Raw genomic sequence first — 15868 nt, forward strand, 5'->3', positions numbered from 1 at the left:
AGTGGATCGATAGTGTGAGAGGATCGATAGTGTGAGAGGATCGATAGTGAGAGAGGATCGATAGTGTGACAGAATCGATAGTGAGAGAGGATCGATAATGAGAGTGGATCGATAGTGTGACAGAATCGATAGTGAGAGAGGATCGATCGTGAGAGTGGATGGATAGTGAGAGTGGATCGATAGTGAGAGAGGATCGATTGTGAGAGAGGATCGATAGTGAGAGTGGATTGATCGTGTGAGAGGATCGATAGTGTGAGAGAATCGATAGTGAGAGAGGATCGATAGTGAGAGTGGATCGATAGTGAGAGAGGATCGATAGTGAGAGAGGATCGATTGTGTGAGAGGACTTATAGTGACAGAGGATCGATAGTGAGAGTGGATCGATAGTGTGAGAGGATCGATGGTGAGAGAGGATCGATAGTGAAAGAGGATCGATAGTGAGAGAGCATCAACAGTGAGATAAGATCGATAGTGAGACAGGATTGATAGTGTGAGAGGATCGATAGAGAGAGGATCGATAGTGTGAGAGGATCGATAGTGTGAGAGGATCGATAGTGAGCGAACATCGATAGTGAGAGAAGATCGATAGTGTGAGAGGATCGATAGTGTGAGAGGAATGATAGTGTGAGAGGATCGGAAATGAGAGGATCGATAGTGAGAGAGGATTGAAAATGAGCGTATCGATAATGTGAGAGGATCGAAAATGAGAGGATCGTTAGTGAGAGAGGATTGATAGTATGAGAGGATCGATAGTGAGAGAGGATCGATAGTGTGAGAGAATCGATAGTGAGAGAGGATCGATAGTGTGACAGAATCGATTGTGAGGGAGGATCGATCGTGAGAGTGGATCGATTGTGAGAGTGGATCGATAGTGAGAGAGGATTGATAGTGTGAGAGGATCGATAGTGAGGGGATCGATAGTGTGAGAGGATCGATGGTGAGAGAGGATTGATAGTGTGAGAAGATCGATAGTGTGATAGGATCGATAGTGTGAGAGGATCGATAATGAGAGAGGATCGATCGTGTGAGAGGATTGACAGTGAGAGAGGATCGATAGTGAGAGAGGTTCGATAGAGAGAAGGTCGATAGTGAGAGAGGATCGATAGTGTGAGAGATCGATAATGTGTGATGATCGATAGTGAGAGAGCATCGATCGTGGGAACAGATCGATAGTGTGAGTGGATTGATAGTGTGGGAGGATCGATAGTGTGAGAGAATCGATAGTGAGAGAGGATCGATAGTGAGAGAGGATCAATAGTGTGGGCAAATCGATTGTGTGAGAGGATCGATAGTGAGAGAGGATCGATAGTGTGAGAGAATCGATAGTGAGAGAGGATCGATAGTGAGAGAGGATCAATAGTGTGGGCGAATCGATTGTGTGAGAGGATCGATAGTGAGAGTGGATCGATAGTGTGAGAGGATTGATAGTGAGAGAGGATCGATAGGATGACAGAATCGATAGTGAGAGAGGATCGATAGTGAGAGAGGATCGATAGTGAGAGTGGATTGATCGTGTGAGAGGCTCGATAGTGAGAGAGGTTCGATAGTGAGAGTGGATCGAGAGTGTGAGAGGATCGATAGTGTGAGAGAATCGATAGTGAGAGAGGATCGATAGAGAGAGTGGATCGATAGTGAGAGAGGATCGAGAGTGTGAGAGGATCGATAGTGTGAGAGAATCGATAGTGAGAGAGGATCGATAGTGTGACAGAATCGAAAGTGAGAGAGGATCGATCGTGAGAGTGGATCAATGGTGAGAGTGGATCGATAGTGAGAGAGGATCGATAGTGAGAGAGGATCTATAGTGAGATTGGATTGATCGTGTGAGAGGATCGACAGTGAGAGAGGTTCGATTGTGTGAGAGGACTTATAGTGACAGAGGATCGACAGTGAGAGTGGATCGATAGTGTGAGGGGATCGATGGTGAGAGAGGATCGATAGTGAAAGAGGATCGATAGTGAGAGAGGATCGATCGAGTGAGAGGATCGACAGTGAGAGAGGATCAATAGTGAGAGAGGTTCGATAGAGAGAAGATCGATAGTGAGAGAGGATCGATAGTGTGAGAGGATCGATAATGTGTGATGATCGAAAGTGAGAGAGCATCGATAGTGGGAGAAGATCGATAGTGTGAGTGGATCGATAGTGTGGGAGGATCGATAGTGTGAGAGAATCGATAGTGAGAGAGGATCGATAGTGAGAGAGGATCAATAGTGTGGGTGAATCGATTGTGTGAGAGGATCGATAGTGAGAGAGGATCGATAGTGTGAGAGAATCGATAGTGAGAGAGGATCGATAGTGAGAGAGGATCAATAGTGTGGGCGAATCGATTGTGTGAGAGGATCGATAGTGAGAGTGGATCGATAGTGTGAGAGGATTGATAGTGAGAGAGGATCGATAGGATGACAGAATCGATAGTGAGTGATGATCGATAGTGAGAGTGGATCGATAGTGAGAGAGGATCGATAGTGAGAGAGGATCGATAGTGAAAGTGGATTGATCGTGTGAGAGGCTCGATAGTGTGAGAGGATCGATAGTGAGAGAGGATCGATAGGGTGACAGAATCGATAGTGAGAGATGATCGATAGTGAGAGTGGATCGATAGTGAGAGAGGATCGATAGTGAGAGAGGATCGATAGTGAGAGTGGATTGAACGTGTGAGAGGCTCGATAGTGAGAGAGGTTCGATAGTGAGAGTGGATTGAGAGTGTGAGAGGATCGATAGTGTGAGAGAATCGATAGTGAGAGAGGATCGATAGAGAGAGTGGATCGATAGTGAGAGAGGATCGAGAGTGTGAGAGGATCGATAGTGTGAGAGAATCGATAGTGAGAGAGGATCGATAGTGAGAGAGGATCTATAGTGAGAGAGGATCGATAGTGAGAGTGTATTGATCGTGTGAGAGGATCGACAGTGAGAGAGGTTCGATAGTGAGAGTGGATCGAAAGCGTGAGAGAATCGTTAGTGAGAGAGGATCGATAGTGAGAGAGGATCAATAGTGTGAGAGAATCGATAGTGTGAGAGAATCGATAGTGAGAGTGGATCGATAGTGTGAGAGGATCGATGGTGAGAGAGGATCGATCGTGAGAGTGGATCGATAATGTGAGAGGATCAAAAATGAGAGCATCGATAGTGAGAGAGCATTGAAAATGAGAGGATCGATAGTGAGAGAGGATCGATAGTGAGAGTGGATCGATAGTGAGAGATGATCGATAGTGTGAGAAGATCGATAGTGAGAGAGGATCGATAGTGAGAGAGGATCGATAGTGTGAGAGGATCGATAGTGTGAGAGGATCGATAGTGAGAGAGGATCAATAGTGTGAAAGAATCGATAGTGTGAGAGGATCGATTGTGTGCGAGGATCGATAGTGAGAGTGCATTGCTCATGTTAGAGGATCGATAGTGAGAGACGATCGATAATGAGAGAGGATCGATAGTGTGAGAGGATCGATAGTGTGAGAGGATCGATAGTGAGAGAGGATCGATAGTGTGACAGAATCGATAGTGAGAGAGGATCGACAATGAGAGTGGATCGATAGTGTGACAGAATCGATAGTGAGAGAGGATCGATCGTGAGAGTGGATCGATAGTGAGAGTGGATCGATAGTGAGAGAGGATCGATTGTGAGAGAGGATCGATAGTGAGAGTGGATTGATCGGGTGAGAGGATCGATAGTGAGAGAGGTTCGATAGTGAGTGTGGATCGATAGTGTGAGAGGATCGATAGTGTGAGAGAATCGATAGTGAGAGAGGATCGATAGTGAGAGTGGATCGATAGTGAGAGAGGATCGATAGTGAGAGAGGATCGATTGTGTGAGAAGACTTATAGTGACAGCGGATCGACAGTGAGAGTGGATCGATAGTGTGAGAGGATCGATGGTGAGAGAGGATCGATAGTGAAAGAGGATCGATAGTGGGAGAAGATCGATAGTGTGAGTGGATCGATAGTGTGGGAGGATCGATAGTGTGAGAGAATCGATAGTGAGAGAGGATCGATAGTGAGAGAGGATCAATAGTGTGGGTGAATCGATTGTGTGAGAGGATCGACAGTGAGAGAGGATCGATAGTGTGAGAGAATCAATAGTGAGAGAGGATCGATAGTGAGAGAGGATCAATAGTGTGGGCGAATCGATTGTGTGAGAGGATCGATAGTGAGAGTGGATCGATAGTGTGAGAGGATCGATAGGATGACAGAATCGATAGTGAGAGATGATCGATAGTGAGACTGGATCGATAGTGAGAGAGGATCGATAGTGAGAGAGGATCGATAGTGAGAGTGGATTGATCGTGTGAGAGGCTCGATAGTGTGAGAGGATCGATAGTGAGAGAGGATCGATAGGGTGACAGAATCGATAGTGAGAGATGATCGATAGTGAGAGTGGATCGATAGTGAGAGAGGATCGATAGTGAGAGAGGATCGATAGTGAGAGTGGATTGATCGTGTGAGAGGCTCGATAGTGAGAGAGGTTCGATAGTGAGAGTGGATCGAGAGTGTGAGAGGATCGATAGTGTGAGAGGATCGATTGTGAGTGGGGACCGTTATTGTGAGAGGATCGATAGTGAGAGAGGATCGATAGAGAGGGAGGATCGATAGTGGGAGAGGAACATTAGTGTGCGATGATCGATAGTGAGAGCGGATTGACAGTGAGAGAGGATCGGTAGTGTGCGAGTAGCGAGAGTGACAGAGGACAATTAGTGTGCGAGGATCGATAGTGAGAGTGGATCGATAGTGTGAGAGGATCGATGGTGAGAGAGGATCGATCGTGAGAGTGGATCGATAGTGTGAGAGGATCAAAAATGAGAGCATCGATAGTGAGAGAGCATTGAAAATGAGAGGATCGATAGTGAGAGAGGATCGATAGTGAGAGTGGATCGATAGTGAGAGAGGATCGATAGTGTGAGAAGATCGATAGTGAGAGAGGATCGATAGTGAGAGAGGATCGATAGTGTGAGAGGATCGATAGTGTGAGAGGATCGATAGTGAGAGAGGATCAATAGTGTGAAAGGATCGATCGTGTGAGAGGATCGATTGTGTGAGAGGATCGATAGTGAGAGTGCATTGCTCATGTTAGAGGATCGATAGTGAGAGACGATCGATAATGAGAGTGGATCGATAGTGTGAGAGGATCGATAGTGTGAGAGGATCGATAGTGAGAGAGGATCGATAGTGTGACAGAATCGATAGTGAGAGAGGATCGACAATGAGAGTGGATCGATAGTGTGACAGAATCGATAGTGAGAGAGGATCGATCGTGAGAGTGGATCGATAGTGAGAGTGGATCGATAGTGAGAGAGGATCGATTGTGAGAGAGGATCGATAGTGAGAGTGGATTGATCGTGTGAGAGGATCGATAGTGAGAGAGGTTCGATAGTGAGTGTGGATCGATAGTGTGAGAGGATCGATAGTGTGAGAGAATCGATAGTGAGAGAGGATCGATAGTGAGAGTGGATCGATAGTGAGAGAGGATCGATAGTGAGAGAGGATCGATTGTGTGAGAGGACTTATAGTGACAGCGGATCGACAGTGAGAGTGGATCGATAGTGTGAGAGGATCGATGGTGAGAGAGAATCGATAGTGAAAGAGGATCGATAGTGGGAGAAGATCGATAGTGTGAGTGGATCGATAGTGTGGGAGGATCGATAGTGTGAGAGAATCGATAGTGAGAGAGGATCGATAGTGAGAGAGGATCAATAGTGTGGGTGAATCGATTGTGTGAGAGGATCGATAGTGAGAGAGGATCGATAGTGTGAGAGAATCAATAGTGAGAGAGGATCGATAGTGAGAGAGGATCAATAGTGTGGGCGAATCGATTGTGTGAGAGGATCGATAGTGAGAGTGGATCGATAGTGTGAGAGGATCGATAGGATGACAGAATCGATAGTGAGAGATGATCGATAGTGAGACTGGATCGATAGTGAGAGAGGATCGATAGTGAGAGAGGATCGATAGTGAGAGTGGATTGATCGTGTGAGAGGCTCGATAGTGTGAGAGGATCGATAGTGAGAGAGGATCGATAGGGTGACAGAATCGATAGTGAGAGATGATCGATAGTGAGAGTGGATCGATAGTGAGAGAGGATCGATAGTGAGAGAGGATCGATAGTGAGAGTGGATTGATCGTGTGAGAGGCTCGATAGTGAGAGAGGTTCGATAGTGAGAGTAGATCGAGAGTGTGAGAGGATCGATAGTGTGAGAGGATCGATTGTGAGTGGGGACCGTTATTGTGAGAGGATCGATAGTGAGAGAGGATCGATAGAGAGGGAGGATCGATAGTGGGAGAGGAACATTAGTGTGCGAGCATCGAGAGTGAGAGCGGATTGACAGTGAGATGGATCGGTAGTGTGCGAGTAGCGAGAGTGACAGAGGACCATTAGTGTGCGAGGATCGATAGTGAGAGAGGATCAATATTAAGAGAGGATCGATTGTGTGAGAGGATCGATAGTGAGAAAGGATCGATTGTGTGAGAGGATCGATAGTGTGAGAGGATTATTAGTGAGAGTGCATTGATAGTGTGAGAGGATCGATAGTGTGAGAAGATCGATAGTGAGTGAGGATCGATAGTGTGAGAGAATCGATAGTGTGAGAGGATCGATAGTGTGAGAAGATCGATATAGAGAGAGAGGATGGATAGTGTGAGAGGATCGATAGTGTGATAGGATCGATAGTGTGAGAGGATCGATAGTGAGAGAGGATCGATAGTGCGAGAGGATCGACAGAGAGAGAGGAACGATAGCGAGTGAGGTTTGATAGTGTGAGAAGATCGAGAGTGTGAGAGGATCGATAGTGTGAGAGGATCGATAATGTGTGATGATCGACAGTGAGAGAGCATCGATAGTGAGAGAAGATCGATAGTGTGAGAGGATCGATAGTGTAAGAGGATCGACAGTGTGAGAGGATCGAAAATGAGAGGATCGATAATGAGAGAGGATCGAAAATGAGAGGATCGATAGTGAGAGAGGATCGATCGTGAGAGTGGATCGATAGTGTGGGAGGATCGATAGTGTGAGATAATCGACAGTGAGAGAGGATCGCTAGTGTGAGAGAATCGATAGTGAGAGATGATCGATAGTGAGAGTGGATCGACAGTGTGAGAGGATCGATAGTGAGAGAGGATCGATAGGGTGACAGAATCGATAGTGAGAGAGGATCGATAGTGAGAGTGGATTGAGAGTGAGAGTGGATCGATAGTGAGAGAGGATCGATAGTGAGAGAGGATCGATAGTGAGAGAGGATCGATGGTGTGAGAGGATCGATAGTGAGAGAGGATCGATAGTATGAGAGAATCGATAGTGAAAGAGGATCGATCGTGAGAGTGGATCGATAGTGAGAGAGGATCGATAGTGAGAGAGGATCGATAGTGAGAGTGGATCGAGTGTGTGAGAGGATCGATAGTGTGAGGGAATCGATAGTTAGAGAGGATCGATAGTGAGAGTGGATCGATAGTGAGAGTGGATCGAGAGTGTGAGAGGATCGATAGTGTGAGAGAATCGATAGTGAGAGAGGATCGATAGTGTGACAGAATCGATAGTGAGGGAGGATCGATCGTGAGAGTGGATCGATTGTGAGAGTGGATCGATAGTGAGAAGATCGATGGTGAGAGAGGATCGATAATGTGTGATGATCGAAAGTGAGAGAGCATCGATAGTGGGAGAAGATCGATAGTGTCAGTGGATCGATAGAATGGGAGGATCGATAGTGTGATAGAATCGATAGTGAGAGAGGATCGATAGTGAGAGAGGATCAATAGTGTGGGCGAATCGATTGTGTGAGAGGATCGAGTGTGAGAGAGGATCGATAGTGTGAGAGAATCGATAGTGAGAGAGGATCGATAGTGAGAGAGGATCAATAGTGTGGGCGAATCGATTGTGTGAGAGGATCGATAGTGAGAGTGGATCGATAGTGTGAGAGGATTGATAGTGAGAGAGGATCGATAGGATGACAGAATCGATAGTGAGAGATGATCGATAGTGAGAGTGGATCGATATTGAGAGAGGATCGATAGTGAGAGAGGATCGATAGTGAGAGTGGATTGATCGTGTGAGAGGCTCGATAGTGAGAGAGGTTCGATAGTGAGAGTGGATCGAGAGTGTGAGAGGATCGATAGTGTGAGAGAATCGATAGTGAGAGAGGATCGATAGAGAGAGTGGATCGATAGTGAGAGAGGATCGAGAGTGTGAGAGGATCGATAGTGTGAGAGAATCGATAGTGAGAGAGGATCGATAGTGTGACAAAATCGAAAGTGAGAGAGGATCGATCGTGAGAGTGGATCAATGGTGAGAGTGGATCGATAATGAGAGAGGATCGATAGTGAGAGAGGATCGATAGTGTGACAAAATCGAAAGTGAGAGAGGATCGATCGTGAGAGTGGATCAATGGTGAGAGTGGATCGATAGTGAGAGAGGATCGATAGTGAGAGCGGATCGATAGTGAGAGTGGATTGATCGTGTGAGAGGATCGACAGTGAGAGAGGTTCGATAGTGAGAGAGGATCGATAGTGAGAGAGGATCAATAGTGTGAGAGAATCGATAGTGTGAGAGAATCGATAGTGAGAGTGGATCGATAGTGTGAGAGGATCGATGGTGAGAGAGGATCGATAGTGAAAGTGGATCGATAGTGAGAGAGGATCGATAGTGAGAGTGGATCGATAGTGAGAGAGGATCAAAAATGAGAGGATCGATAGTGAGAGAGCATTGAAAATGAGAGGATCGATAGTGAGAGAGGATCGATAGTGAGAGTGGATCGATAGTGAGAGAGGATCGATAGTGTGTGAAGATCGATAGTGAGAGAGGATCGATAGTGAGAGAGGATCGATAGTGTGAGAGGATCGATAGAGAGAGTGGATCGATAGTGAGAGAGGATCGAGAGTGTGAGAGGATCGATAGTGTGAGAGAATCGATAGTGAGAGAGGATCGATAGTGTGACAGAATCGAAAGTGAGAGAGGATCGATCGTGAGAGTGGATCAATGGTGAGAGTGGATCGATAGTGAGAGAGGATCGATAGTGAGAGAGGATCGATAGTGAGAGTGGATTGATCGTGTGAGAGGATCGACAGTGAGAGAGGTTCGATAGTGAGAGTGGATCGAAAGTGTGAGAGAATCGTTAGTGAGAGAGGATCGATAGTGAGAGAGGATCAATAGTGTGAGAGAATCGATAGTGTGAGAGAATCGATAGTGAGAGTGGATCGATAGTGTGAGAGGATCGATGGTGAGAGAGGATCGATCGTGAAAGTGGATCGATAGTGTGAGAGGATCAAAAATGAGAGCATCGATAGTGAGAGAGCATTGAAAATGGGAGGATCGATAGTGAGAGAGGATCGATAGTGAGAGTGGATCGATAGTGAGAGAGGATCGATAGTGTGAGAAGATCGATAGTGAGAGAGGATCGATAGTGAGAGAGGATCGATAGTGTGAGAGGATCGATAGTGTGAGAGGATCGATAGTGTGAGAAGATCGATAGTGAGAGAGGATCAATAGTGAGAGAGGATCGATAGTGAGAGAGGATCAATAGTGTGGGTGAATCGATTGTGTGAGAGGATCGATAGTGAGAGTGGATCGATAGTGAGAGAGGATCTATAGTGAGAGAGGATCGTTTGTGTGAGAGGACCTTTAGTGACAGAGGATCGACAGTGAGAGTGGATCGATAGTGTGAGAGGATCGATGGTGAGAGAGGATCGATAGTGAAAGAGGATCGATAGTGGGAGAACATCGATAGTGTGAGTGGATCGATAGTGTGGGAGGATCGATAGTGTGAGAGAATCGATAGTGAGAGAGGATCGATAGTGAGAGAGGATCAATAGTGTGGGTGAATCGATTGTGTGAGAGGATCGCTAGTGAGAGAGGATCGATAGTGTGAGAGAATCGATAGTGAGAGAGGATCGATAGTGAGAGAGGATCAATAGTGTGGGCGAATCGATTGTGTGAGAGGATCGATAGTGAGAGTGGATCGATAGTGTGAGAGGATCGATAGGATGACAGAATCGATAGTGAGAGATGATCGATAGTGAGAGTGGATCGATAGTGAGAGAGGATCGATAGTGAGAGAGGATCGATAGTGAGAGTGGATTAATCGTGTGAGAGGCTCGATAGTGTGAGAGGATCGATAGTGAGAGAGGATCGATAGGGTGAGTGGATCGATAGTGAGAGAGGATCAATAGTGAGAGAGGATCGTTTGTGTGAGAGGACTTATTGTGACAGAGGATCGACAGTGAGAGTGGATCGATAGTGTGAGACGATCGATGGTGAGAGAGGATCGATAGTGAAAGAGGATCGATCGTGGGAGAAGATCGATAGTGTGAGTGGATCGATAGTGTGGGAGGATCGATAGTGTGAGAGAATCGATAGTGAGAGAGGATCGATAGTGAGAGAGGATCAATAGTGTGGGTGAATCGATTGTGTGAGAGAATCGATAGTGAGAGAGGATCGATAGTGTGAGAGAATCGATAGTGAGAGAGGATCGATAGTGAGAGAGAATCAATAGTGTTGGCGAATCGATTGTGTGAGAGGATCGATAGTGAGAGTGGATCGATAGTGTGAGAGGATCGATAGGATGACAGAATCGATACTGAGAGATGATCGAGAGTGAGAGTGGATTGATCGTGTGAGAGGATCGACAGAGAGAGAGGTTCGATAGTGAGAGTGGATCGAAAGTGTGAGAGAATCGTTAGTGAGAGAGGATCGATAGTGAGAGAGGATCAATAGTGTGAGAGAATCGATAGTGTGAGAGAATCGATAGTGAGAGTGGATCGATAGTGTGAGAGGAGCGATGGTGAGAGAGGATCGATAGTGAGAGTGGATCGATAGTGTGAGAGGATCAAAAATGAGAGCATCGATAGTGAGAGAGCATTGAAAATGAGAGGATCGATAGTGAGAGAGGATCGATAGTGAGAGTGGATCGATAGTGAGAGAGGATCGATAGTGTGAGAAGATCGATAGTGAGAGAGGATCGATAGTGAGAGAGGATCGATAGTGTGAGAGGATCGATAGTGTGAGAGGATCGATAGTGAGAGTGCATTGCTCGTGTTAGAGGATCGATAGTGAGAGACGATCGATAATGAGAGTGGATCGATAGTGTGAGAGGATCGATAGTGTGAGAGGATCGATAGTGAGAGAGGATCGATAGTGTGACAGAATCGATAGTGAGAGAGGATCGATAATGAGAGTGGATCGATAGTGTGACAGAATCGATAGTGTGAGAGGATCGATCGTGAGAGTGGATCGATAGTGAGAGTGGATCGATAGTGAGAGAGGATCGATTGTGAGAGAGGATCGATAGTGAGAGTGGATTGATCGTGTGAGAGGATCGATGGTGAGAGAGGATCGATAGTGAAAGAGGATCGATAGTGGGAGAAGATCGATAGTGTGAGTGGATCGATAGTGTGGGAGGATCGATAGTGTGAGAGAATCGATAGTGAGAGAGGATCGATAGTGAGAGAGAATCAATAGTGTGGGTGAATTGATTGTGTGAGAGGATCGAAAGTGAGAGAGGATCGATAGTGTGAGAGAATCGATAGTGAGAGAGGATCGATAGTGAGAGAGGATCAATAGTGTGGGCGAATCGATTGTGTGAGAGGATCGATAGTGAGAGTGGATCGATAGTGTGAGAGGATCGATAGGATGACAGAATCGATAGTGAGAGATGATCGATAGTGAGAGTGGATCGATAGTGAGAGAGGATCGATAGTGAGAGAGGATCGATAGTGAGAGTCGATTGATCGTGTGAGAGGCTCGATAGTGTGAGAGGATCGATAGTGAGAGAGGATCGATAGGGTGACAGAATCGATAGTGAGAGATGATCGATAGTGAGAGTGGATCGATAGTGAGAGAGGATCGATAGTGAGAGAGGATCGATAGTGAGAGTGGATTGATCGTGTGAGAGGCTCGATAGTGAGAGAGGTTCGATAGTGAGAGTGGATCGAGAGTGTGAGAGGATCGATAGTGTGAGAGGATCGATTGTGAGTGGGGACCGTTATTGTGAGAGGATCGATAGTGAGAGAGGATCGATAGAGAGGGAGGATCGATAGTGGGAGAGGAACATTAGTGTGCGATGATCGATAGTGAGAGCGGATTGACAGTGAGAGAGGATCGGTAGTGTGCGAGTATCGAGAGTGACAGAGGACCATTAGTGTGCGAGGATCGATAGTGAGAGAGGATCAATATTAAGAGAGGATCGATTGTGTGAGAGGATCGATAGTGAGAAAGGATCGATTGTGTGAGAGGATCGATAGTGTGAGAGGATTATTAGTGAGAGTGCATTGATAGTGTGAGAGGATCGATAGTGTGAGAAGATCGATAGTGAGTGAGGATCGATAGTGTGAGAGAATCGATAGTGTGAGAGGATCGATAGTGTGAGAAGATCGATATAGAGAGAGAGGATGGATAGTGTGAGAGGATGGATAGTGTGATAGGATCGATAGTGTGAGAGGATCGATAGTGAGAGAGGATCGATAGTGCGAGAGGATCGACAGAGAGAGAGGAACGATAGCGAGAGAGGTTTGATACTGTGAGAAGATCGAGAGTGTGAGAGGATCGATAGTATGAGAGGATCGATAATGTGTGATGATCGACAGTGAGAGAGCATCGATAGTGAGAAGAAGATCGATAGTGTGAGAGGATCGATAGTGTAAGAGGATCGATAGTGTGAGAGGATCGAAAATGAGAGGATCGATAATGAGAGAGGATCGAAAATGAAAGGATCGATAGTGAGAGAGGATCGATCGTGAGAGTGGATCGATAGTGTGGGAGGATCGATAGTGTGAGAGAATCGATAGTGAGAGAGGATCGCTAGTGTGAGAGAATCGATAGTGAGAGATGATCGATAGTGAGAGTGGATCGATAGTGTGAGAGGATCGATAGTGAGAGAGGATCGATAGGGTGACAGAATCGACAGTGAGAGAGGATCGATAGTGAGAGTGGATTGAGAGTGAGAGTGGATCGATAGTGAGAAAGGATCGATAGTGAGAGAGGATCGATAGTGAGAGAGGATCGATAGTGAGAGAGGATCGATAGTGAGAGAGGATCGATGGTGTGAGAGGATCGATAGTGAGAGAGGATCGATAGTATGAGAGAATCGATAGTGAAATAGGATCGATCGTGAGAGTGGATCGATAGTGAGAGAGGATCGATAGTGAGAGAGGATCGATAGTGAGAGTGGATCGAGTGTGTGAGAGGATCGATAGTGTGAGGGAATCGATAGTGAGAGTGGATCGATAGTGAGAGTGGATCGAGAGTGTGAGAGGATCGATAGTGTGAGAGAATCGATTGTGAGAGAGGATCGATAGTGTGACAGAATCGATAGTGAGGGAGGATCGATCGTGAGAGTGGATCGATTGTGAGAGTGGATCGATAGTGAGAGAGGAATGATAGTGTGAGAGGATCGATAGTGAGGGGATCGATAGTGTGAGAGGATCGATGGTGAGAGAGGATTGATAGTGTGAGAAGATCGATAGTGTGATAGGATCGATAGTGTGAGAGGATCGATAATGAGAGAGGATCGATCGTGTGAGAGGATCGACAGTGAGAGAGGATCGATAGTGAGAGAGGTTCGATAGAGAGAAGATCGATAGTGAGAGAGGATCGATAGTGTGAGAGGATCGATAATGTGTGATGATCGAAAGTGAGAGAGCATCGATAGTGGGAGAAGATCGATAGTGTGAGTGGATCGATAGTGTGGGAGGATCGATAGTGTGAGAGAATCGATAGTGAGAGAGGATCGATAGTGAGAGAGAATCAATAGTGTGGGCGAATCGATTGTGTGAGAGGATCGATAGTGAGAGAGGATCGATAGTGTGAGAGAATCGATAGTGAGAGAGGATCGATAGTGAGAGAGGATCAATAGTGTGGGCGAATCGATTGTGTGAGAGGATCGATAGTGAGAGAGGATCAATAGTGTGGGTGAATCGATTGTGTGAGAGGATCGATCGTGAGAGAGGATCGATAGTGTGAGAGAATCGATCGTGAGAGAGGATCGATAGTGAGAGAGGATCAATAGTGTGGGCGAATCGATTGTGTGAGAGGATCGATAGTGAGAGTGGATCGATAGTGTGAGAGGATCAATAGGATGACAGAATCGATAGTGAGAGATGATCGATAGTGAGAGTGGATCGATAGTGAGAGAGGATCGATAGTGAGAGAGGATCGATAGTGAGAGTGGATTGATCGTGTGAGAGGCTCGATAGTGTGAGAGGATCGATAGTGAGAGAGGATCGATAGGGTGAGTGGATCGATAGTGAGAGAGGATCGATAGTGAGAGAGGATTGTTTGTGTGAGAGGACTTATAGTGACAGAGGATCGACAGTGAGAGTGGATCGATAGTGTGAGACGATCGATGGTGAGAGAGGATCGATAGTGAAAGAGGATCGATAGTGGGAGAAGATCGATAGTGTGAGTGGATCGATAGTGTGGGAGGATCGATAGTGTGAGAGAATCGATAGTGAGAGAGGATCGATAGTGAGAGAGGATCAATAGTGTGGGTGAATCGATTGTGTGAGAGGATCGATAGTGAGAGAGGATCGATAGTGAGAGAGAATCAATAGTGTTGGCGAATCGATTGTGTGAGAGGATCGATAGTGAGAGTGGATCGATAGTGTGAGAGGATCGATAGGATGACAGAATCGATACTGAGAGATGATCAATAGTGAGAGTGGATCGATAGTGAGAGAGGATCGATAGTGAGAGAGGATCGATAGTGAGAGTGGATTGATCGTGTGAGAGGCTCGATAGTGTGAGAGGATCGATAGTGAGAGAGGATCGATAGTGAGAGTGGATTGATCGTGTGAGAGGCTCGATAGTGAGAGAGGTTCGATAGTGAGAGTGGATCGAGAGTGTGAGAGGATCGATAGTGAGAGAGGATCGATAGTGTGAGAGAATCGATAGTGAGAGAGGATCGATAGAGAGAGTGGATCGATAGTGAGAGAGGATCGATAGTGTGACAGAATCGAAAGTGAGAGAGGATCGATCGTGAGAGTGGATCAATGGTGAGAGTGGATCGATAGTGAGAGAGGATCGATAGTGAGAGAGGATCGATAGTGAGAGTGGATTGATCGTGTGAGAGGATCGACAGAGAGAGAGGTTCGATAGTGAGAGTGGATCGAAAGTGTGAGAGAATCGTTAGTGAGAGAGGATCGATAGTGAGAGAGGATCAATAGTGTGAGAGAATCGATAGTGTGAGAGAATCGACAGTGAGAGTGGATCGATAGTGTGAGAGCAGCGATGGTGAGAGAGGATCGATAGTGAGAGTGGATCGATAGTGTGAGAGGATCAAAAATGAGAGCATCGATAGTGAGAGAGCATTGAAAATGAGAGGATCGATAGTGAGAGAGGATCGATAGTGAGAGTGGATCGATAGTGAGAGAGGATCGATAGTGTGAGAAGATCGATAGTGAGAGAGGATCGATAGTGAGAGAGGATCGATAGTGTGAGAGCATCGATAGTGTGAGAGGATCGATAGTGTGAGAAGATCGATAGTGAGAGAGGATCAATAGTGAGAGAGGATCGATAGTGTGAGAGGATCGATAGTGTGAGAGGATCGATAGTGAGAGTGCATTGCTCGTGTTAGAGGATCGATAGTGAGAGACGATCGATAATGAGAGTGGATCGATAGTGTGAGAGGATCGATAGTGTGAGAGGATCGATAGTGAGAGAGGATCGATAGTGTGACAGAATCGATAGTGAGAGAGGATCGATAATGAGAGTGGATCGATAGTGTGACAGAATCGATAGTGAGAGAGGATCAATAGTGAGAGTGGATCGATAGTGAGAGTGGATCGATAGTGAGAGAGGATCGATTGTGAGAGAGGATCGATAGTGAGAGTGGATTGATCGTGTGAGAGGATCGATGGTGAGAGAGGATCGATAGTGAAAGAGGATCGATAGTGGGAGAAG

The sequence above is a fragment of the Pristiophorus japonicus genome, chromosome 7 (assembly GCF_044704955.1).
Source record: "Pristiophorus japonicus isolate sPriJap1 chromosome 7, sPriJap1.hap1, whole genome shotgun sequence".
NCBI lineage: Eukaryota > Metazoa > Chordata > Chondrichthyes > Pristiophoridae > Pristiophorus > Pristiophorus japonicus.